The sequence below is a fragment of the Diceros bicornis genome, chromosome 1 (genome assembly GCF_020826845.1).
Source record: "Diceros bicornis minor isolate mBicDic1 chromosome 1, mDicBic1.mat.cur, whole genome shotgun sequence".
Lineage (NCBI taxonomy): Eukaryota > Metazoa > Chordata > Mammalia > Perissodactyla > Rhinocerotidae > Diceros > Diceros bicornis.
In genome coordinates this window covers 28,408,274-28,434,320 of record NC_080740.1, presented here as the reverse complement: position 1 = coordinate 28,434,320, position 26,047 = coordinate 28,408,274, and positions in this window count along the sequence as shown.

Here is a 26,047-nt window from a genome sequence, read left to right as displayed (position 1 = left end):
GTTGAACTTGTGATTCCTGGACAATACTCAAATGGAAGCGTCCAGTAAGTGTTCAGATGTGAAATTTGGAAGGTAGTTCTGGGTGGGAAACATTGATTTGGCAGTCATCAGCATATAGATAGACATGACACCCATAGGATGGATACATTTATCTGAGGAAAATATAGAGAATGAAAGTATAAAAGAACCCACGAAGTCCAATAAGGTGACTGGCTCAGCTTCTAGGAATCCAAACTAAGCCTATGGAAGGGTAAGTAGGAAATTTGCTAAATGACACAGGAAGTTTGATATCAGCAGGATAAACAAGTTATGTCTGACAACTTTTCATTAAATACATTTTTTACAAAAAGAACATTAACAATAAATTAATAAAAACATAATGTGACAGTACACGTGATATTTTATACTTCTACTCATGAGATACAAGAGGCAGCCATCTCTGTACTAAGAGACAAAGAGAGATATGTCTGGCACATAGTAGGTGCTTGAAAAATATTTTGGGGGTGCAAGAGTATCTGTAAAATGTACAAGAGGTATAGCAAACCCATGACATTCCTAACAAAGTGGAGTGTGTCTGACAGAGAAGCTAGGTCAGCTGTCACAGAGGCTAAAGCTGATCTACCAGGAATCACTCCACAAATCTTTCTCAATTTGTAAAGACCAGAATTATTCTGGAAACAGAAGAAAAAAAGCTGGTTAACAAAGAAGCCTAAAAAAGCAGATGAAGTATTTTTATTCCTTCTTGTTTCTTTTGGATTTATTAGGTTGGGAGGAAGGGTGGTTTGGATTTATTCTATACTTAATAGGGGAACAAGTAATAGTTCACTTTACTTTACTTTTTTTATAATAGATAGTACTGCATTTGTTGGAAATTAAAGCAATCTTTTTCAAGTTTCAAGTGCCTTCGAATTCCAAGATTAAATAACAGAATGTATACCTTTCTTGTCTTGAGATATTTCTATCATTTACCCGATTGACCTTGATCTTTGCAGAAAGAAAAATAGTTTGTGGTTTGTTTTAGGTGTTGTTTCATATCCGCGAATGTCAGTGCCTTCCTATAAACTTTGTCATTGTTATTGTTTTTTTCTGAGCCATCGTATCCTTTCAGGAACTTGGTTTCCTTTAGGCTTTCTTCCCTATCCTTTACTTTCAAAATGGTCTTATGGGAAAACAGATAATAAAAATCACTTATAGTGTGCATTTAAGATACTAATATACTAATTAACCAATACATTAATTCACTATAACTAATATAACTAATGCAACTGTAAGTATAGGATAAATGCATCTATTTTCTTGTTTAAGCTTTCAATGAAACTGTTAGTGTGATTTATTTGGATGCAGTAAGAAGGAAAAAGAAGGACTTTTGAACACTGAAATCATACTAGGAGGCAGTTTTCCTTCACATGAATGTACTGAAATAAGACTCTCCTCCCATCAAGTTCAGGATATGGTTATTGAATTATGTCTCTTTTTTCAGAGAGGTAGTTCCAACTTAAGTGGATATGCTTAAAGAGAAACAGTCCATTTTTTTAACCTGTTAATAGACATGTAGGTTATCCCTCTTTGCTCTAGAAATTTCCTTATGCTTTTTGATTTCCCACATTGCCTTTTATACAACTACACACACACACACACACACACACACACACAGACACAAACACACATAAACACACCTTGGAAAAGAGTCTTCTTGATCTTTTCTTACGAACAGGTGAAGACCTTTAAGAGGTCATCTATCCCCTCACCCTTCATTCAGAGAAATGTAATTTAGCTTCAAACAATTTTGGGTAGTGTGCATACTACTGCTGGGTAAAATTACGTTTTATTATAATTCTGAGCATATGTATTTATGTCACATTTACTTTCTTTAATCCAAAAACGTTTTAATTAGTAACATAAATAAATCTATCCCATTTACCATCTAAATTCATTGTTATTTTGCTTTTAAATATCTATGACTCTTTAAGAAAGGTGTCCTGTTTCTGCATAAGATTTATTTTTATACTTGGAAAGGGGCTTTATATACTTCTAATAGACTTTAACTTATTCCCTATACATTTAATATACACGAGTGTTGTGCAAGATGGAAATGGACAGTGTGCTGATGAAAATGTCCCACTGCCCTGTCCGATGCGGTCTCCACTAGTCACTTGTAACTGTTGGATACTTGGAATGCAGTTAGTGTAACAGAGGAAAAAAATTCTTAGCTTAATTTTAACTAATGTGAATTCATATTAAATACTCATGTGTGGCTAGTGGTTACTGTATTGGGCAACATAGCTTTAGCTGATTACGATCACAAATTCAAATTCATAAAAAATGACATACACAGTATGGTTTTCATTATTATCTTGTAGAGTTGTTGGTAAAGAGAGTGTCAGAAAGGAATAAAAATATTTCATATACCTTCCCCCACACACCAAAAAATAATTTACTTAGTGAGCTAAACCTACGTTGAAAATTTCATTTAAAATTGATATTTTTGATAGCCATTGTGATATCACGATATGTTCACAAAAATTACAACTGTTTATTGTCTTGTATTTCCATAATTTATTTATTCTCCAAGTTGTTGTAGTAGTTGTTCTCAATTTGTTTCTTCCCAGTTGTCTAATTAGCCACAGTATTGTTAAAATTCAAATCCTATAAATAGCTATATTTTTCAGCATAGATAGCCAGGTGTCATCTGCAGTATAATAAAACTTTTTTTCCTCTGTCCAATTCCCTAGGTTAGAGTTTACTGTTAAATAACTACCTTTTTTTTTAATCTGCCAGATGATATTGTTTGACTAGCAACCCATCTTTGTCTAACCCTCTAATTCAATTTCTTCTTTCCTTCTTTCCATCCTGCCTTCCCCCTCCTTCCAACCTTTTTTTTTTTCTTACTCTCTCCAAGTGCTTAGTAATGTACACTATGTGCACAGTGATATACATGTGTTTTAGTTTCCTATTGCTGCTGTACCAAGTTAACACACACTCAATGACTTAAAACAACACATATTCATTATCTTGCAGTTCTAGGGTTCAGAAGTCCTAAAGACAAGGTGTTGGTATGGGCTGCATTCCTCCTGGAGTCTCTAGGGGAGACTTTTCCTTGCCTTTTCCAGCTTCCAGAGTCTACCTGCATTCTTTGGCTCACGGCTCCTTCTTCCATCTTCAAAGCCAGCAGGGTAGCATCTTTCTCTCTCAATCTCTCTCTCTCTCTTTCCTCCACTACCCTTGTCACATCTACCTCTCTGACTCTGCTTTCTTGCTTTTCCTCTTATCTGGACCCTTGTGATTACATTGGACCCAGCTGGATAATCCAGGATAATCTTTTCATCCCCAAATTCTTAATCACATTTGCAAAGTCTCTTTTGCCATGAAGTTAACATAGTCACAGATTCTGGGCACACATCTTTGGGGGACCATTATTCTGTCTACCACAACATATGTTTTATAACTCTTTAAAATATAAAAGTTATAGTAATTTTTTGAAAGAGCTAATTACATATATATTGATTCACTAATATAATAATATATATATATTACCTAAATAATACACATTAACACACAAATGAATAACTAGATATGTGGTACAATATGGTGATAGATGTACTTATTCTTATGTTTCATACATTTTCAAGATTTTATCCAAAAATTGTGCTTTGAAGATTCCTGAATGGTTCATTTATTTCCTAATATAACAAATCTATTTTTTGTTTTTGCATTCACCCAATTATGCTCTTATATACTATTCTTAACAAAGACAGTATTTAATAATGCTTTTGGGTAACAGTTTGGTGAGTTGAGCTATATTTTAACAAATTTATTGATATGTAAGTAGTGTGGTGCAAAAGTCTTACTACAGCCAACAAATATTACATTACTCATTTCACCTCTATATATCAAGCCTATTACTTTAATCTAGCAGATTAAATTTGCGTCAGAATGAAAATTTTCAATCCAAAAACCTAACAATTTAAACAGCCATGTCAAGATTTTTTTGACTGAATGTGGATCTAGTTAACAGACCAACTTTTGTCAAGAAAATTTATGATCACACACTTAATTCAATTTGCATTAAACCACTTAACACTGTGTAGTGGAAAGAACAATGGTCTAGAATCATATTAATATTGGCTTAAACTTTAACTTGGTTGCCCATTAAACTGCAACTTTTGGCTCATCTCTTCAGCTCTCTAAGTTTTGATGCCCTCATCTGTAAGAAGGAAATAATAACGTTTACCCCTGTAGTCCTTACAACAGTGGCTGCCTTACGTAAAGGAATTCTAAGTAAATGATGGCAGATTTTATCACAATCACCTTTTTTTTTTTTTAAAGATTTTATTTATTTATTTTCTTTACCCCCAAAGCCCCAGTAGATAGTTGTATGTCATAGCTGCGCATCCTTCTAGTTGCACAATCACCTTTAATAGTAGAAAGAAAAGGACAAATCATACAAGTCATTAAGTCATGAGTATCATCAAAAGGAAAATTAAAAAATCAAGAGACATTCTGCATTACATATTAAACTGAGAAAGAACCTTAACTGAGCAATTAGACACTAGGTACTAGGTAAATTTCTAATAATGTACAATTTTGTCTTTATAGAGATATCAAGTTCAGTTTTTAAATGTACTCATACTTTGTTTGAGTACTACTACTATTATCAATCTACTTTTGCATTCATTATAAGGAATTTAGTATTTAGGTTTTAATCTTACAGGGTTTTTTTCTTATTTCATTATATCATTTGCATAGGTTATTCTTCTTTTTCTAAATATCATGTTTTTCATACCAGATAGTCTTTTTTTGATGTTATGCATTAGAAGAGTCAAACAAGATCATTTCAATTTTAATTCCAACATTCAAAATTTGGTATACATTTGACCTTTGTTATATATGTATATATGCGAAGCATGCATATATGTAAAGTTAACACATAAAATTTAATAAATACATAAATTAAAGCATTATCTATATATTTATTTATAAAGTTAACACATAAAATTGATACAAACACAAACACACATAAAATGACTATTGACATGAACATTGAAATATCCTCCCAAACAATATCCTTGATATTAGCCTTCTTATCTATTCTTGTCTATTTTTTTTTTTTTTTTGTGAAGAAGATCAGCCCTGAGCTAACATCCATGCCAATCTTCCTCTTTTTGCTGAGGAAGACTGGCCCTGGGCTAACATTCGTGCCCATCTTCCTCCACTTTACATGGGACACCACCACAGCATGGCCTGACAAGCGGTGCATGAGGTGGGCACCAAGGATCAAAACCCAAGCTGCCAGCAGCGGAGTGCTCCCACTTAACTGCTACGCCATGGGGCCAGCCCCTATTCTTGTCTATTTTAATCTACTCTAAACTATTTTTAAAACTGTCAAGATAGTGATCTTTCTAACAATGTATATTTGATTGTTTCTTTTTGGTTCTAAAATTTCTAATGGAACTCCAGTATTACAGGATGACGAGATGGGATAACTCCTCGGCATAGCCTACAAGGATCTTTATAACCTGGCCCTCCTGACCTCTCCAGGTTAACCCCTGGGCATTATCACTAACCTCATTATTCAAACTCTAAATGGTACTTTGGTGTTTTGCCCCTCACAGTCATTTAGCTGATTTTTCTCTCTATTTGGTCCACCTTCTATATTAACTAACCCTTCTAACTGCCTGGCATAATTACTGTGTATCCATAAGATACATAGAAATTCTTACAATTCTACTCCTCTGGAAAGCCTTCCTTAGTTCATTTAAGCAGCATTAATCGTTTTCCCTTTGTGCCCACAGGTTCTAATACTTCCTTCTGCAGCACTTTTTAGTGGTTTTTTTGGTAATGCGCATGCTTATTATCAACCCATCCATGATGCTGCAGGCCATATGTATGTACCTCTAGCATAGAGCTTCTGAGATGGCAGGTATGCAGGAAATGTTTAGCCAATAAGTAAATGGGCAAATGAAGGAAATTGATATGTAGGCTTATATTTTAAAGTTCACATTTAAAAATCACCTACCATAATTACACTAACATTAGTAAATATATGCTTATTCTAAATAATGAAACAATATAGAAATATATTGAGTGCAAGGCTACGGGCTCGCAGCAACTCTCCTTACTGTACTGCCTTCCCTAGAGACACTGTTATATAAATAATTATATAAACCTGGATATTTAGGTTTAGATTTTTAGTAGTTAATCAAATCAGATTATACTCTAGAAAATTTGTGTATATTGCTCTTTTTACTCAGTACTATAACAATGTTTTTCTCGTGCCATTACAAAGAAATCTGTCTTATTTTTTTATCCAGAACACAATGCTCCATATCATGTAATTAATTTAATTTATTAACCTGTCCTCCATTGATAAACATTTAGATCATTTCTATTTTTTTACTACAACAAATGATTATCCTTACACACATACACACACACATACATATACAATTGTGCCCTTGTGAAAACATGTACAGAGTTTAGATTGCCTAAACTATAATTCTTGCATCTAAGGGCATGCATTTTAAACTGGATACATACTGCCACATGGTTCTCCAAAATTTTCAACAATGAATACCTATTTGTTACAGTTAAAAAACTTAAGAAAATATTAGTGGAAAAAACTCTGATTCAATAAAATTCTCCCTTGTTATTTATTTTTCCCCAAAAAAAATTGGTAAAAGATTTTCATAATTATATTTTAAGAGGTAAGTAGTATTTTCCATCGCAAAATGAGCTGCATACATAGCATAATATCCAAATCAGCATAGTTTAATTATTACTGCCCTATGCTATATTGTCAACCAAAAGTTACAATATATTCATATTTACTGGAGTTGGCTATTGAATGTATTGGTAGTAAAAGATCAGGCGTTTGGATTTAAAAGTATTTTAAACTAGTAGCTTTCTGACAAGGTTAGACTGTATAACTAACTATTATGGCCAAAGTGGAGAATTAATGGGTTTTTGCGTCACTATATATTAGAGTGCTAAATATTGGAGCCGGGACAATTGCAAATTTGAGGTGATCTTTCATATTCAATATCTATGTTCAATGACTTTGTTTTGAGCAGTATATAAAAAGTCATCTGAGTCAAGCAATACGTGCTAGTGTTTATGATCAGAGAGTTAAGGCAAGTTATTTTTTCTTTTGGACATCAAATACAAATTTTAAGAAGCCTAAATATATTGGGTGGTTTTCTTCAGAGTTTAGGCATACTGATAAATTACATAACTGACAAGAAATGACTCACCTTGTGTTTGGGCTTAAAGACTAAATCTAATTGGCTTTAAATTAAATTAGTCAAATCTATCGTTTATTTGGCTTAGAAAAACAATTCCACTGAAAAACAGTTGATTGATATTTGGGAGTTATATCTTTAGTTATAATATTCAATTATATAATTGGCAGTCAGGAAACAAACTAGTATGTGCTAATGTGAAAACATTATTTCTTACCTTGTTTAAACATAAAATTTATATTCAGTTGGCAAGAATGTTATTATGCAAAATATCAATAAAATAAGCATATTGGAAGCAGACTGAAAATTCACATTCAAATTCTAGATTCTGAGTGTTGTGATTTATTTAGATAATAACCAACCAGCTGCCTAAGGATTGTATGGAGGATGTGGGCTAATAGTAGCATACACGGGAGATACCTAATTTTAACCTTTGCTGCAATATAATGCATTTGACATTTTAAAAAATAAAAAAGTTCTTATATTGCAAGAGCAATCTCATTGGTAGTGAATTGCCAATTCTTTTTCTCTTTTTTTCTGGCAACCATGAGACCCAGATGCTAAGCACTGGAAGATATTTCTTCCAATAGCAGCATCTGGCGTGCTGGCAGACTCCATAAGCAATTTTGTTTTACAGCTTTAAAGCAGCTTCTGGGTCTATTACATGGTTAATCTGATGGGCTGTCTGGGCTGCCTTGTCCTCCCGGATGCCATATGCCAACAGCTAGAGATGCAGTGAACTGTCTGCCCATTAGGGCTGCTGTAAAGAGCACACCTGAAAAAAATCAGCTGCAAAGAGAGTGCTCTACTTCTATGCAGCCCTTACAGTACCAATGATGAGTGACCTGGCTAAAATAGTGCTAAAAACTTGCCAAAAATGTTCAAGGCCCTCTGAGCACCAGCAAAGACTAGAAAGCTGTAAATAATAAAATACTCAGGAAATCATTGTAATATTCGGTAATAACACAAGTATTTGCAATCTTCCCCCATGCAAGAGAAGGAACATAAAATGAGGAATAGAATTGTGAGGGTGATAGACACAAATTTGATTACTGCTATTTTGTAGCAAATGGCTCATGAGAGGATGAATTCCCAAAGTGTTAGGGATTGTGTCTAACTCATTTTTATATTTTTAGGGCCTACTAGAGTATTTGAACATGGTAGAAATAAAGTGGTTTTAAATAAATAAAAGCAAATAATATGATAACACTGTTGCGATTGTGCAATACATTTTATATTCCTTAAGCCCTTTGCATCGTGAACTTCTTGTCCTTTAGATATAGTTTTTTCAGAGAATACTTTCCTTACCACCCAGACTAGCTTAGACCACCCTTCCGTATACCCCAACATCTGCCAATACATGTCATTAAACCATTCAACACCATTTTCATATATATACTTATGTGATCATAAAAAATTGCATCCCAGTCTTTTAATTGAGAACATAGGTTAATTTTCTTTTAATTTAGAACATATCCATATGTACGAATGTCTTAATTTTTTCATATGAGGACCAAAGCATATTCTTTGATTGTAGATGAGTTCACACTCTGCAAACTAAAACACAATTGATAAATAAACAATACAAATTATAAAAGAAGAGGAAGTACAGAACTTTGGATTATGAATGAATTAAGTAAATGAATTAAGTGGAGGTTAACACAAGGGTTTCTACTTTGAGTACTTGTCATGCTTGGAATCACTCCTTCTTTTTTAGTCTCATGTCTCTGATATACTCTTCTGTCTTCCTCTTCTACTCTTAAGAGCTCATGTGATTAGATGGGACCCTCCCAGATAATCCAGCATAATGTCCCTATTTTTATTAGTCAGTTGATTAGCAATCTTAATTCCATCTAAAAACTTCATTCCATTTTCCCCTGTAACAAAACCTGTTCACAGGTTTTGGGATTAGGGCATGGACATCTTATTCTATCTCCCACACTGCCCAATCACCAGAACTTAAGGGTGCAGACAGAAGATATTCTTGATAAAGTTTCCCAGTTGAGCTCCAAGAGTGAGATATGGAAATAAGAGAAGGTTCATTGATTCATAATATATTAATGTAGAAAAAAACTTAGAAATGCTTTCGCCATGCACCCTTACTTTACATACGTGGAAATCAAATCCTCAAGACCTAAATCACAAAGCCAACACTATCTACTGAAAAAATGAGGGATAATACCCAGTTTTCCAACTGTTAATTTAGTGTTCTTTGTACTATATCACCCTCCCTTATCATCTGCTTCTGGTACAGGCCAAAACTACATAGGAGTCTATTTCACGGGTGATATGATACTTAATGATTTATAAAAAATAATTATAAAAATAAATATAAGATTATAATAACAAACATAAAATTGTTATAAAAATTAAAATAAAATTTAATGAGTGAAGGCTGTAGTTTCATTCAAATAAAACAAAACCACATAAAAATGTACTATGTCTTTGGAGCTTTGTTTAGGTATAGCCAGGAGAAAACCCTTGGAAGTTGATAAATTAGTTTTAGGGAAACTCACCGCTCCAGGCTTCATGCTTTACCTTGTATTTAGGGAGAATAATTCTCCCTCTACTCCTACTGGCTCCCACGAAATGAATTCATGGTAAACTGCTTTTACCTGTGTTTATAATCGCAGACCACACAATAAAACAAAAAAGAATTGTGTTGAATTAGCCAAGTAACTAGAGATAAGGTTTGTCAACCCAGAAAATTTAATAACTAAAAATCATACTGAGAATGTTTACTTTTAAACCTGAAGCACTTGGTTGCTGTATTCCTGTCTCTACACCACAAATATTCTCTGGACAAATGACCCAAAGGAGCTCTATGGTTAATTAGGCTGAATAGATCTGGCTTCAATGTCACTCCAAATTCTGTTTGTCATTCTGGAATTCCAGTTGTACTAGAACTGTTGAAATCATAAAGAAGAACTTCCTTGTAAAATTTCTTTTTTGTCTATTCAACAGCCAATGCCCTGAAAAGAATTAGGTACCGACCATACCATTGCCATCCAGCTTCTCTGACCCCTGCGATTTTCTAGCCTGGACACTGTAACCCAAATTGAAAATGTTCTTGTTCATTGAGACTTTTGTTTTCATATTCCTTCATTTACAAAAGATGCTGAATAATATTTCAATATTCTTATATTAGAAGGGGTACTTTATACTACAGGAGACAGAAAAATGATTTTGAATAAAGTTACTTTCTCCAATTATGAATTTGAAAATCCTCATCTAGGAATTTTATATTAAATAAAGCATATTTCTAGTGAGCAATATTTTTCTAGCTTTACTGAAGTATGATTGACAAATAGAAATTATCATATTTAAGGTGTACAATGTGATGTTTTGATATACATATACATTGTGAAATGATTACACAATCAAGCTAATTAACATATCCATCATCTCATCTAGTTACTATTGTATGTGTGTGTGGTGAAAACACTTGAGATCTACTCTCTTAGCAATTTTCAAGTATACAATATGTTGTTATTAACTATAATCACCATGCTGTGCATTAGGTTCCCAGAATTTACTCTACTTATAATTGAAAGTTTGTTCTCAAAAGTTTGGAAATCTCCCCATTTCCCCAACCCCCAGCCCCTAGTAACCACCATTTCACTCTGTTACTATGAGTGTGACCTTTGTAGATTCCACATATAAGTGAGATCACGTAGTATTTGTCTTTCTGTGTCTGGCTTATTTCACTTAGCATAATGTTCTTCAAGTTTATCCATGGTGTCACAAATGGCAGGATTTCTTTTGTTAAGGTTGAATAATATTCTATTCTCTCTCTCTCTCTCTTTCTGTGTATACATACACATGTGCATATATACATATCACATTTTCTTTATCCATTTATCCATTGACAGATGCTTAGTTTTCTTCATATCTTTGTTCTGTGAGTAAGGCTGGAATGAACATGGGAGTGCAGACATCTCTTTGAGATAGTGATTTTGAGTAATCAATATTTTAAAAATTAACCAAAGACTGCCTATTGCCAAACAGAAAACATAGAATACAACAATTTATCTTGTTCTTAAGAAAATAGTAAATCCTGTTAAACAGATGAAAATTTCTTTGGCCTTACCCTGTCTCCTCAATCTCCTTCATTGTTACAGTGTTTCTATATTTTGTTATAAGCAGAGTCAAATTTTAGATAGCTACCAATGAATTGAAAGTTAAAAAAAGAACTTCGAATTCCAATGTTTATCAAAGTTTAGTTTACTCAGAAAACTCAGAAATAAAAAAAGAAAAAAAAAAACAAAGCTTTACTCTTGAGGTAAAAATCAAACAAACAGAAAATAAGCAGTACAATCATATTATTCAGCTCCTTTACATTAAAAGATATGTTATTGTAGTAAAATATATACAAGAAGAAAACTTATGAAGAATTCATCTTGGTTTTGTTAATTAAATAGCCAATGGCAGCTCTTTGGCAGTTCAAGAGAGACTTTAAGAAAAGTTGTTACAGAAGTTTCCATTTAAAGTTTTTGGAGTTTTAAAATATGAGAATATTCTTTGAAGCCAATTTTTATGGGAAATTACTAAGATACATAGAAAAAGCACGTCCTTGTGGATCATGGGTAGAGTTCACAATCTTGTATTACAACCCTCATGCTGTGCCTTGCCTATGATTGGTAGCCCAAAGGCATCATTTTGAGTGGAATCATATTGTTTAGGAGTAGTAAGTCATGCTGTTCTACTACAAAGCAATCAGTAAAACAGAGATCAATTGGACAGGATAGAAGGAAAAGGAAAGAGGTAGTTGAAATGCTATTATTTCTGATATTAAAGACATTAAGAGGGAAGATATTGAGAGTGGCTTGAATAGAAGGTATATTGGCATTTTTAAAATATTTTAAATACATACTCATGGCCCAATAACTTTAAAGTAAAAAATATATTTTTCAAAACATGTATTTGGATAGGTAAAGTGTAGCATAAAACAAGATGTGCATACGGTATATAAGTATAACCTTAAACTGATTGGCATTGGTTAACACTGATAAACTGACTATGCAAAGCTAAGTTATAAAACCCACAAAGATGGTTAACTATTTGCTTAAAACTTTCCTCAGTAAAATTAAATGTAATCCATATGTATAAGACCATTTTATATTTATGTCCAAGGATATCAGTTTGATGATATGATTTTATTATTTGACACTTCTCAAGGCTTTTAATATCTTTAATAAAAATCTGAGAATAATGTCAGGAAATTGTACCTTGATGGAGGTAAATAATATCCAATTTCTAGAGATTAAGAATTTGCTTAAAATTGACTAGTTTTGATTAAAGAATCTTGGCTCACAAAGCATGAAGAACAGTGTCTAATAGAGTATAAACGAAGACAAGTCTGGAGATCAAGAGAGCCTGTTTCAAATCCCGACTACGACATTTATAAACTCTGTGACTTTGTACAAGTTTCTTAGTAACTCCCTGTGCCATATTTTCTTCTTTTGTAAAAATAAAAACACACAGCTAAGTGATCTCTAACTCACTTCCTCTTGCAACATTTCCTATATCTAGTATCCACTTACTAACATCTCTTATCTGAGTTTCATGTAAATTAATTATGCATTGAAAATCAACTGCCAATTCATTTTTTATCAAGGTGGATAAGCATATAGACAAGGGCAATGTTGACTTTGAAGATTCAATAGACCAAAGGAGCAAGTTCATCTATATATATTTTTACCAAATCATGTGCTTTACTAATTATCATATTTACATTGAGGCATGCTTCATCAGGCAGCCTTTCCTAATATAGAATTACTTAAAAAATTATCAAATAATGTAACGCATTGTAATACAGTTTTTTGTTTGTTTGTTTGTTTTAATGCTGTCTTGACCCGATTTTAAGGCCCCGATTAGAATCTGATCAGTTCCCCTTCTTGAGCAGTTAAATCCACATCCAACCTTATATCTGGGTCTCACACTCTTGGGCCACTATGCACAAGCCCTAACTACCCTGGGGCCATATGAACTAGGTCTAGACAACTAGGGTTAGCCCTTATGCCCCAGAGACCAAGAGAAATTATTAAAATCAGCCAATCCCAGGGATTCAGGGAAACCTAGCTAACCCCACCCCCCTTGCCACACATAAGTTACCCCCTACAGCTCCGCCTTGCTGTTACCCTGTCCTGGGTGGAACCCTCCATGTGGCCTCGCTTGGCAGTCTTCTCTCATTTGGAGCTGTAAGTAACAGAGTTTTACCTTTGATCCATATGAGTCTCATTCATTGTGTTGTGTCCCACCATCAAAAGAATCTTTGGGCCCGGCCAGGTGGCGCAGCAGTTAAGTGCGTGTGCTCTGCTTCAGTGGCCCAGGTTCAGATCCCGGGTGCACACCGACGCACTGCTTGTCAAGTCATGCTATGGCGGTGTCCCATATAAAGTAGAGGAAGATGGGCACGGATGTTAGTCCAGGGCCAATCTCCTCAGCAAAAAAGAACAGGATTGCCATTGGATGTTGTTAGCTCAGGGCTGATCTTCCTCACACACACAAGTAAAAGAATCGTTAAATCTTATAAAATAACTGTGAGCAGGATGGCATGGCCATTACCACTGACTCTTGGATAGCTTCATGGGGGGCCTGCTCTTGCCTTACTAATTGGCTCCAAACCACCACATGAGCAGCTTGAGATGGAACTCCAGCAAACTTAGCTAAAGCCTTGTTGCTTGCTGCTGTGTCTGCAGGTGATTGCCATGCCTCTCCTTATCCAAATTTCTTGGGTGTGGGAATACTCAAAGTGAATAGTGTGAATCAGCTAAACTTCCTGGGCTAATATTAGCTCAAGCAAAGCCCACCTTAGGGTAACAGGAGTAATAGGCCACTTGAGTCACACTTTCTTAGGTTGGGCATTCAGGTGTGCTTCAGGTCACAGCCTGTGTTTGGCAGAGGCCTATTCCAGGGGTCTGGTGCTTCTTCGGCACTAGTGTTTCTTTATAATTATTTAGGGGCAGCACTCTGGTTTGTTTGTGTGTTTTGGGTTGAAGGAAAGTGTTGATTAGGCTGACCAATAGTAGAGAAACGGTACCCTGATCTTCTTATCAGTGTTGCTAGGGTGGGAGTAGTGGCCTACCTGTCTTCTTGTTCAGGCAGTGGTAGTGGCCTACCAGTCTTCTTTGCTGCTGCATACATTGCTATTGTCATCAGCAAACTTCATGTACCTCGAGCCTCAAGGGTATGATGGGTTGTGCCTTGCAGGCCAGGAGCCCAATGCTTAATCAAAATGGGGCCTTTGGCACAAGGGAAAAATATCTTATCCCTCTACCCAAGCACATCTGCTGGAGTTTCCAGTTGCTTAAACAATGCAAGCCTTCGAGCCAATGTGCTTGGGCCTTAGTAAGTGCAACTGTGTATCAACATGCAAAGGGAATGATACTTGGGACAAGGGGGCTGACTACACTGTCCCAAGGAGACATTGCTATAGCTCTCTAAATGCAAACCCCAATCTTGTGGAGTTGGATAGGGAGGAGACAGCTGTCTACAAGGCAGGCCACCTTGCCCCTACCCTTGCTTCCTCTTTCTCCTGTAACCCCTAAAAGGACCATACTATGAGTTATCAGAGACGGAAACCAAAAACCCTAGCTTCGGGTAGCTAGAAGCCCAAAAGAAAAACAAACAAAAAGAAATCAAAGGAAAAATCCCCCCAAATACTCTGAATACAGGGGCAGGACATTTAAAGATAAATAAACAAAAAAATCCTCTCTCTCTCTCTCTATATATATATAAATATAAATATATATATATATATATATAGACACACCTGACACCAGCTTTAACAAAGCCTTCCCATCACCCTTTCCTATATTTAAAGAGGGATATGTCTTGCCTCTATGTCTATAAATACTCATTATATACGAGATCCTTTAATAATGCATCCTCCAACCTTTATGGGTTTTTGTTCTCTGCCCCCATCGCATAAAGCCTGGAGGCCAGATGGAGGACACGTACTCTCCTGGCACCAGTTAACCATAGATTGTCCCATGGCCACCTCTCCCAGGTGGACCAGGCACCACAAAGCCCCTTGACTTACAAGATATCCACAAGTCAAGTTCCTAGGCCCAAAGTTGCCTTCAATTTCCACAAATGGCTTAGCCTTATGATAATACCATAGAGACACAAAAACACCACTCACATACACCCAAGTGGATATCTATTAGAGAAGGATTCTCCAGTCTCATGTCCCAAATGGCATTGTCCCGGCCCGGGAGCTCACCTCTTCATTACCCAGGAGATAACATCACTTCAGAGGACATTGACCCAGCCCAAGACCTCCCTATTAGAGATGACTTCGCCCCTTGCACCAGAGACAATTTCATCCCAGACACTGAGACCACTGCCCCAGCAATGCCTACAAATTGCCTCTTCTAAGGCACTCCTAAGACAAGTTGGACATGGCACATTTATTGCTTTTCTTCCTTCGATGTTAAAGATACTATTACATTTCATAAACTCACTATTTCCTTAGGCCTCGATCCCTTATACTCCTTGCTCTCTGCCAAAATGTATACCCCTACACTCCCAAGCCGGAAAGAAAATCTGATAGAGGTTAGCACTATCTGTCCCATTCAAAAAATGAATGGAGATTATTGCTTTCCACAGTGGGCACCTGCTTCATAGTGGTCACCCTCTGACCCCCTGGGAAGAAGACTTCCACTCTTCAGCATCTTTTCCTACTCTGCCCACCCAGATTTCTACCATGAGCTCCTGCCCTGTTTCCCACTATGCCCACCACAACCACTCCTTCCCCTTGGTTATGAACAAATGTCACTAACTTACCTTACTAAACTATCAGTTCAGACTCTCTGACAACATAACTGCTGGACCTTGACCCAAGGAATACATCAAGATATTATTGTAATAACAAATATAACTCATACTTTCAACACACTTTACAATTATACCAAGATATTGTTAGAAACTTTGAAATTCCTGATCTGTTTTCTTGGCTAATGCCATATAATGGGAAACTCGGTTATCGACCTACAAGGACTTCTTAAACACTGACTTGTTTTCTCCATTTACTCTCACAGTAAAATGTTTTCTATTCTGTTTATGGCAAATTATGATGCCATACTCTCTAATTGTCTCCTCTACTATTCGGGCCACTCAAAACCCCAAATAATCAAGCTCAAAACTAATGTCAAGACATCATGGGGTCCATTGTAATATGGTTTTTGTTTTGTTTTATTTTTTTTACAATACTGTCTTGACCCAGTTTTGAGGCCCTGATTTGATACTGGTCAGTTTCTCTTCTTGAGCAGCTGATTGTGTCTATACCTAATACGTCCCTTATCTGGCTCCCACACTCCCGAGCCACTATACACTAGCCCTCATTGTCCAGAGGTCATGTACCAGACAACTAGGGACAGTCCCCATGCCGTGGAGCCTGAGAAATTATTCAAATCAGCCAATCCACAGGGAACTGCAAAAGCTGGCTAACCCTACCTCCCTTGCCGTCCATAAGCTTCCCCCTGCCGTTCAGCTTGCTGTTACCTTGTTCCTGGGTGTAACCCAATGTGTGGTCTTTCCTGGCAGTCTTCTGTAGTTTGGATCTGTAAGAACAATGAGTTCTGGCTTTCATCCATATGAGTGTCATTGTGTTGTGTCCTGCCATCAAAAGAATCTTTTTAATCTCATAAAATACGTATGCAACAGGGCCGGCCCTGTGGCTTAGCAATTAAGTGCGCACCCTCCGCTGCTGGCGGCCCGGGTTTGGATCCCGGGTGCGCACTGATGCACCGCTTGTCTGGCCATGCTGAGGCGGCATTCCATATACAACAACTAGAAGGATATGCAACTATGACATACAACTATCTACTGGGGCTTTGGGGAGAAATAGTAGGAGGATTGGCAATAGATGTTAGCTCAGGGCCGGCCTTCCTCAGCAAAAAGAGGAGGATTGGCATGGATGTTAGCTCAGGGCTGATCTTCCTCTCAAAAAAAAATAAATAAATAAAAATAAATAAAATAAATATTTTTAAAAAAATATATATGCAACAGACGTCACTGGCAATAGACTATACATAGAATTAAGTACAGTTAATATATTCAGGAGACTTACAGAAAGGAAAAATTGCCTATTCTCTAAGTAAAATAAATTATGTTTTGTTTTGGAGAACCTCAAATATAAGATGTAAAATATAAGATACCCTCAGTATCTCTCATTCCAGGCATGATCTCTGTTTCATCAAACAAAGATGTCTTGAATTTAAGCTTTACATTTGATTTTCAAACTGTGCACACCATCCTTCCAATCTTTTACCCAATGTCTCTTTCTGATGCAACTGTGTACAATGAGGAACTGTGGTAAATTTCTGACTTCTGAATATCTATGATGAGTTGAAGGTATCTAAAAAAATTATATGAAAAATTAAAAATTATAAAGGTAATGATTTTATTTTTATACCACTTCAAAATTATGCTGGTGACCTCTGGTAATGTAATAATGACAATAGTCTAGAAATGGAATAGAAAACACAAGTGACATGCATAATAAATACTATTACATAGGTTTTTTTAATTCTTAATTTTTAACAAATGCTTACATTTTGAGAAAATGATAAGAGCTTGACTTATAAACACAATGCCTATATTCTTTAATTTGCAGCATATCAGGTAAGTCAAGTAACTTATCTAAGCCCTTATATATAGAGGATTATAGTAACTACCTCATGAGTTGTGAGTATTAAATGAATAATGTATGTAAAGCATTTAGTGGAGTTCATAGCATGTAGTAGGGACTTAATAATTTATAGTTATTAGTACTAATATTAATATTTTAATTATTAACTCATATTAAGGAATATCTAGGCATAAAGTATTTTAAAAAATAAAATTTAAAAAACCCTCAGCTTGAAATAGAATAGGTGTTTGATGAATCTTGAGTAACCAAAAGGAGATACTTGATAAATTTGGACAAAATATGAAACAGAAGGGTTATATAAGTCATTTCTACCTTCTCGCCCAAAAGTTGGGAGCCTATTATACAGTCCAGCATTTTAGAGCCCTAAAATGCCTGCCATGTTGTTACAAGAATTCCAAACATTCCAAGCAACAAATACAACAAGCCTGTCAGGAATCAGCCCTGTGCCCTTGAGAAGTTCCCCAATTCTAGAACGTGCACAAGCCATTTTACTCAATATAGTCTATATTTTAAGTTTACTTAAACCCCAATCTAGTCTTCTCTCTGCTTTGGCTAGAAAAATTTTTACTGTTTTGAGGCACTTTTCAAATTTCTGTGCTAATTGAAGGACACATTGCCATTGGATTTAACTGAATAATTTTAATTTCCCTTCACATTTTACCAATTCATTCCATTTTTTAACTTATATTTCTAAACCACACATGTTTTCTTGTATCTTTATATTATTCACACAGGCTATAATCATTAGGAAATGATTTTTTGCAAAAATCAAAATCTGACGATCTGAGCAAATGTATTCATAGAAATTGAAGTCCTGTAGAACCAGTTATTAATATTCTATGAATAAATGCATTCATGAGAATATGATTTGAAGGCATAGTTCTTAAAAAATAGACAAATAAACTGATATTTATTCATTTTATTTCTATGGAAGAGTTATTCTGATACACACTAGGATAATGATCTATGTAAAAGTGCTAAAATGATATCTACCCAATTATGTAGAAGATTTTTTTCTGAAGTAAATAGATTTTCAAAGCCAATATATTAAAATATCAAAAGATAATTCTTATATACAATCTTACCTACTCACAATGTCAGCATATCTCTGTTAAGATATTAGGAGAATTTTAAAGAATATCTATTTTCTAATATATAATTGTGATGCCACAGAGAAGAAAACACAGGGTACAAATCCTTAGAGTAACCAACAAGGAGAGAAAATCAAATAATGTATAATTTTTAAAGTAAAAAATTTGTTATATAATTCATATATAAGTAACTTTGCTAAATTATACCTTATATCTAAATTTGCTTTTAAAATTGGATATCAGAATTAAAAACATATCGCAGCTTTTTACTTTATCTTTCATTCAAGTAAGTGCATCGACTTTCTTAATTTTAATGCTCATGATTTTAATTCTACTTAAGGTAACTATGTTTATGTAGATTCCTTCAATGCACATATTATCTTACTGAATTTCATAATTACATATTGTATTAGTCAGGCTTCTCCAGAGAAACAGAAATGAGAAGATGTGTACATATATAGAAAAAAGATTTATTTCAAGGAATTGGTTCATGCAATTACGGCGGGTTGGTGAGTTAAAAATCTGATGGAGGAGGCTGGCCAACTAGAGACTCAGGGAAGAGTTGCAGTATGAGTCCAAAGGCAGTGTGTTGGTGAACCAGGAAGAGCCAATGTTACAGACGAAGTCTAAAGAGAGTTTGCTCAAGAATTCCCTCTTGCTTGGGAGAGGTCAGCCTTTTGTACTATTCAGGCCTTCAATTGATTGGTTGAGGTCCATCCACATGATGAAGGGCAATCTGCTTTACCCAAAGTCCACAGATTGAAATGTAAATCTCTTCCAAAAACATCCACACAGAAACATCCAGAATAATGTTTCACTAAATATCTGGGCTCCATGGACTAGCCAAGTTGACATATAAAATTAACCATCACACACACGTTTCCACTTTCTTTGTAGTAAATATAATAACTAAACAGAATGACCAGAAGTAAACACTTCTGATGTGTTTTGATTTGATAAAATGCTTAGGTTTTGCCATAGTTGATAACTGTTGATGTGTTGACCCTGATAATATCAGTAATGAAGCATCTTTCACCTCATATTCTATAAGTGAAAATTTCTTAAAGGAAAGTTTCGCCATCGTATTATAGAAAATATCTAAAATATCACAATAAAATTATCATAATTCTTAAGTAATTCTTACTTCCATTAGAAAGGACTGGCTAGAGCCCCACCAGATTACAGAATATAGGAGAACCTGTTTTCTTGTTGCCTCATGATTCTCTAAAGTAGCGTAATCTGGCTACAACCAGAATCTGTATTTCCTGTTTCGTAGAAGGACTGAAAAGAGCTGAAATTGAACATAGTAAAATGTGAGGTAATTCTCCCTAAAATGGCATCCCTCAAGTTGACCAACTTCAAACAATATCAGTATCCTATTTCACAAGTCAAGCAGATTTTGGTTGCACGCTGGACATTTTCAATGATACACTATAGAGACTTTAGCTTCTATCTTTCTCTGAAAAGTGTTGACTTTTGCTCTGGCAGGCATTGGAATTACTGGTAGATTTTCTTTATCCTATTAGTCTTGATATTATATTTTTCTAGGGAAAGTATGCTGCAGTCTTTACTTGGTTCTACAGTATGGCCTTTACTCTAGGGCATGTTTTTTATTTTTAAGGTGTGATATCAACTGAATGCCTCATTGTTCAGGTCTCCCCATTCTGAGTGGGCTAAAACTCCAATGTCTTCTAGCAGTATTATACTTCAGGAATCTTGATTCATTTTTTATCCCAGTAGCGGCTATTCTCTTCTCAACCATGCAGAGTCTCACCTTGTGAGTGTACATCCCAGAAATCAATCAAGGGCTAAAGGCTGAGCCCTTCACAAATTTCCACCTGACCTGATTCCTTCAGCGACACTTTTCTCTTTAGACTCCTGTCCATGAATTCCAGCTGCTTTGCATCCCAGAAATTCTCTCTATGCCTCTTCACCTCAGAGAGACCATCACATCCTGTTAGACTCCACTTCCTTCTGCCACAGTCGGGAAAATGCTGCCAGGCGCAAAGCTAAGTGAACTTGGGGCTCATCTCACATGTTTCCCTTCTACAGAGGACTAACGTCCTATGGTGCCTTTTGTCCAATGCCTAAAAAGAGTTGCCACGTATATTTTGCCTACTTTTATAATATTTTGTTAAATTTTGGAAGGTCATATCTAGTACCAGTTACTCTGTTGTACCAGAAATGGACTGTCATTCTGTTTTTAACTTTTTAAAAGTTTTTCGCTAATTAAATATCTCACCTGCTCCTCATAAAAACCTTCAAAGTTGTTAAGGCAGGTCTTCTTCCCTATTATATTTCAATTTTTCGGATTAAAAAATGGAGAAGTTATTGGAGTCGTTTAGCTATAATACTTAAATATTCTTAAAATTTCTTGAAGTTCACAGATTATAACCCATAATTCTTATCATGTGTCCCTTTGCTTTATCTATTACACTATAGTGCTTTCTGCTTGTGCAATACTGTGTTATCTACAAATCATAATGGTTGCAAATTATATCAAAAGCAATTTTAAACAATTGCTGAAATTTTTAGTACTTTTTTTCTTACTTTCTTCTAAATTTTTAGATAATGAAGATTTCCTTAAAATATCAATTTTCGTGCTATCATTTGTTTGAACTTTCCATTTCTATATCTCTGACAGATAGAAACAAAATTGGACCATACAATACAAGTAGATACCCTTATCTCTTTTTACACAATTCTTACAAAGAAATAAAAAATGAAAATTAAAAAAAAAAAACCTCTTTATCCCAGTGTTACCATAAAAGTGTTGTGAAATCATCAGAAAGACTCTAACTTTTTGTAATGTTTATGTATGAAACTTGAGATCACAACCACGTCTTTTGCTTATTTTCAGTAAGTCATTTTTTGTCCTCACTATCTTCGTGAATTGCCCCTTCTTTCATTTTATCCTGCTAGGTCTTAGCAACCTAAGATACTATAAATGGATATAGTCATTTTATTTTTTTTGTTTACTAACATAACAGCAACCTCCCCCAGTCACAAATTGTGCCCCCTTGCATATTAAGAGGAACTGTTAAGTTTCAAGACACACAAGTAAAAATATTTGTCCTTGGTAAAAAATACACTCAATATAAGTGGTCTGCAAATTGTATCCCAAAAAACTGTAGGGGGTCATTGCAATTTCCCTACAAGTAAACAAATTCTTCTCTCACACCCTAGTTTCCAGGGATTTACTGTCAGTGGGTTTCACAGCACTGAGCTAGAAATACATAATGAAAGGGGGGAAATAAAGAACTATTTAACTTATACTGATCAAGAAATAGAACCATATTTTTCTGCGCCACTGCTATTTCTCAGCAGGTTACTTATGTACAGGCTGATATACATTCCAGATCCCACAGGCTCTTGAAATTTAAAGACCTCGGTGTCCTTGGCCTGCTTATGACTTACAAGAGACATAAATATGGTTTGGGGATTAGGAATAGAGGCATCGCATGTTGCAAATTTTAAATTGTCAATTAAACAGCATCATTGAATCCCAAGTAGAACTGCCAAGGGCATGTTTGTCTGAAAAAGGATGGATTAACACAGACAGTCCCCGTTGACATTTAAGATACATATCTGTGATTCAGGACACTTGAGGATCTGTATCTAAACAATGAGATCACATTTCAAGTGCTGGAAGCAATTTTTGTCTTAGTAAACTGAAAAACTCTCAATCAAACAAAGAAAAACTCTCAAGATATACTTAACTTTGTAAACTATTTTTCAGGAGCATTTGCATTCACTATCTGTATATGTGATAATAAGCAGATACAAAAATACAGGTCCCTTGGACATGATTGTATTGAATATAAAAATAAAACACTGACTGCCATTTCTGAACTCTGTACCTTTCTTGCTTGGTGAAGATAGTTTATTTGCTTTTATGAGAATAGAGATTAATAAATAGAAAAGTATAGACACTTGAGCTGACAAAAATTTTAGAGTGTTTTATGTTTCAACTTATTATCCATACTAATTACATTTCCTTTCACAAAGAGGTAAAATAAATACAAAAAATAACAGAAATACAAAAAAAAACAGAAATAATAATTCTGTGAGCCCTTAAAAAGAACTACAGGGGCCGGCCCAGTGGTGTAGCAGTTAAGTTCGCGTGTTCCGTTTCTGCGGCCCAGGCGTTCAGATCCCCAGTGTGGACCTATGCACAGCTTGTCAAGCCACGCTGTGGTGGCGTTCCATATAAAATAGAGGAAAATGGGCACAGATGTTAGCTCAGGGCCATTCTTCCTCAGCAAAAAGAGGAGGATTGGCCACAGATGTTAGCCCAGGGCTAATCTTCCTCACCAAAAAAAAAAAAAAAGAAAGGACTACAAATTTCCCTTTTTATCTTTTTTAGGAATTTCTTATAACATTCTTTCCTTGAATTGAAGAAAATTGAGAATGTTTATTTTAAACAGTCTTCATTAGATTTTCGCTTTTATTTGTATAATTCTGTGATATCACAATGATATATACATACACAAATACAAAATACACACATGTATAATAATGTGATGAATTAATTACCTTATACAATTAGAAGTCTACTAGCATACGATTGCTAGCAGTTTTCAAGAAAATTATGAAAATGCAATGTTTAATGGAAAGTGACATCAATATTATTGTTAAAGGATTTGTACATAAATCTTGTAAAAATATTAATTTCTTATATTTAGAATCTGTTATACTTATGATGTTCTATGAAATAGAAATTTCTAGGGAAAACTTTGCAGCTTAGATATTTCTAGAAAATTAGGCTTAGCCAACTTATAATAATGGTATTGATGGCAAAATTAAGTATGATGTTTTAGGATTGTAAAATAAAGTCAGAAAACTCATTGAAAGAAGAAAACAGGAATGAGCCATTTTTGACAGAACAGTATTGTATCAGAGTGCATCTATTGTGACCACCGCTGAACCACATCCTGGTATTCGCACACTCGTGTAGACCCTTCTTGACTCTGGGCTGGTCCTAGGACATGCTTTTACCAATAGAATGCAGCAACACGCACACTCTTCCAGTTCCAGAACTACAACTTAAGAAGGCTGAGCAGTTTCTGCTTTTGAAGTCTTGAGAGCCAACTACTTTGTAAGAAGTTCGATTACCCTGACACCACTACGCTGTGAGGAGGCCCAAGCAGCTACACAGAGGCGCACAAATGGGGGAGAACCCAAGCCCTTTGCTGTCAACACCAGCTGCACTCTCGGTTCGTAACCGGGATGACCTATCAGCCATGTGAGTGAGCATGTTTTAGACCTTACAGTCATGCCAGAGCACCAGCAGAAATGAAGGAGGAAAGCAGTAGAACTGACTAGTCAACCCAAAGAATCGTCATAAATAATATTTGTTATCATTTTAAGCTACTAAATTTTGGGTTGAGATAACTTGAACAATTGTCATAGAGGATAAACGCTGCTAGGATCACCAGATTAATTCAGATTTTGCTTCAATTTATTTTAGTTGAAGCATTTAAGTACCCCACACAGAGAAACTATTTTAGTGGCAGCTCTACTATTGACAATTGCTGAAACATCAGGGCAAAATGGAGCCTGAGTGAATAATTACACACATTCAGAAGGCTGTGGGCTTATCAAACCCCTTCTTGATTCCTCAAGCTTTACAAGAGCCAGACAAACCAGGGCCTCCTGAGAGAAGTGACTGTGACCTGGGTTACTCAAATAAAATATTTTCATGCATAATATATGCAGGGAAAAAAGTAAATACACAGTAAAATTTAATTTTAGTGACAGTTGAAACAGTAAAATAAATTTGTTGTTTTTCTCTAAATATTCAAAAGTTACTTGGTTACAGAATTCTGCTAGATATTTTCATTCATAAAAACATTTTCTAAGGGGGAATCCAAAATCTTGGTTTTAAATATACAGTTGCTACTTTTGTATAATTGCTATTTTTAAATTTAAAACAGCCGTTTAGCTTCTAGCCATGCACCCAGATCCTTAGTGCCTTATGCTTATACAATGGCAATAGACTCCTACCTCCCTTCTTTCCGTCACCATTCGTTTTTGCATATTGCTACTAGATTAGACTTCAAGCAAATAATACCTTATCCTGTCATTTTGTTTGCTCAAAGACCTATGATAGCATCTACTTTGTCACATATTAAAATCTAAAATCCCCTGGGGCTGGCCTGGTGGCATAGCGGTTAAGTGCCCGCGCTCTGCTTTGGCGGCCTGGGGTTTTGAGGCTCGGATCCCGGACGGGCACCGACACACCGCTTGTCAGGTCATGCTGTGGCGGCATCCCATATAAACTGGAGGAAGATGGGCACAGATGTTAGCCCAGGGCCAATCTTCTTCAGCAAAAAGAGGAGGATTGGCATCAGATGTTAGCTCAGGGCTAATCTTCCTCAGGAAAAAAAAAATCTAAAATCCTTTATAAATGGCTATATGTATGCTTTTGTGATATATTTGTGTGTGTAATAGATACATATTTGTTTTTACTTCTATTACCCCCACAAAAAATGCTTTCGTTCCAGAACCCTGGGACTTCTCTCAGTTCCCTGAACATATGAAACACATTTTTTTTTGGCCTTTGATTACATCTAACTTGTTCCCTGAAATACTCCTTACCAAGGTATCTTATTGCTAACTGTTAAAAATATTTGCAGGGGCTGGCCTACTGGTGTAGTGGTTAAGTTCGTGCTCCGCATCAGCGGCCCAGGCTTTCGCAGGTTCAGATCCCAGGCACGGACCTACGCACCACTTATCAAGCTATGCTGTGGCAGGCATCCCACATATAAAGTATAGGAAGATGGGCACTGATGTTAGCCCCAGGGCCAGTCTTCCTTAGCAAAAGGAGGAAGAGTGGCAACAGATGCTAGCTCAAGGCTAATCTTCCTCACCCAAAAGAACAAAAAAAAATTTGCAATGCACAGTGGTCTTCAAATTTCTTTTGATCATGTATCCTTAAAAGAATGATGAAAATCAATGCAATCCTAGCACATTTTAAGTGATATTTTAATAAGTCGTCATAAATCTAAATACATGAAAATGATGTAATTTCCAGGATGTTGTATATATTGCTATCATCA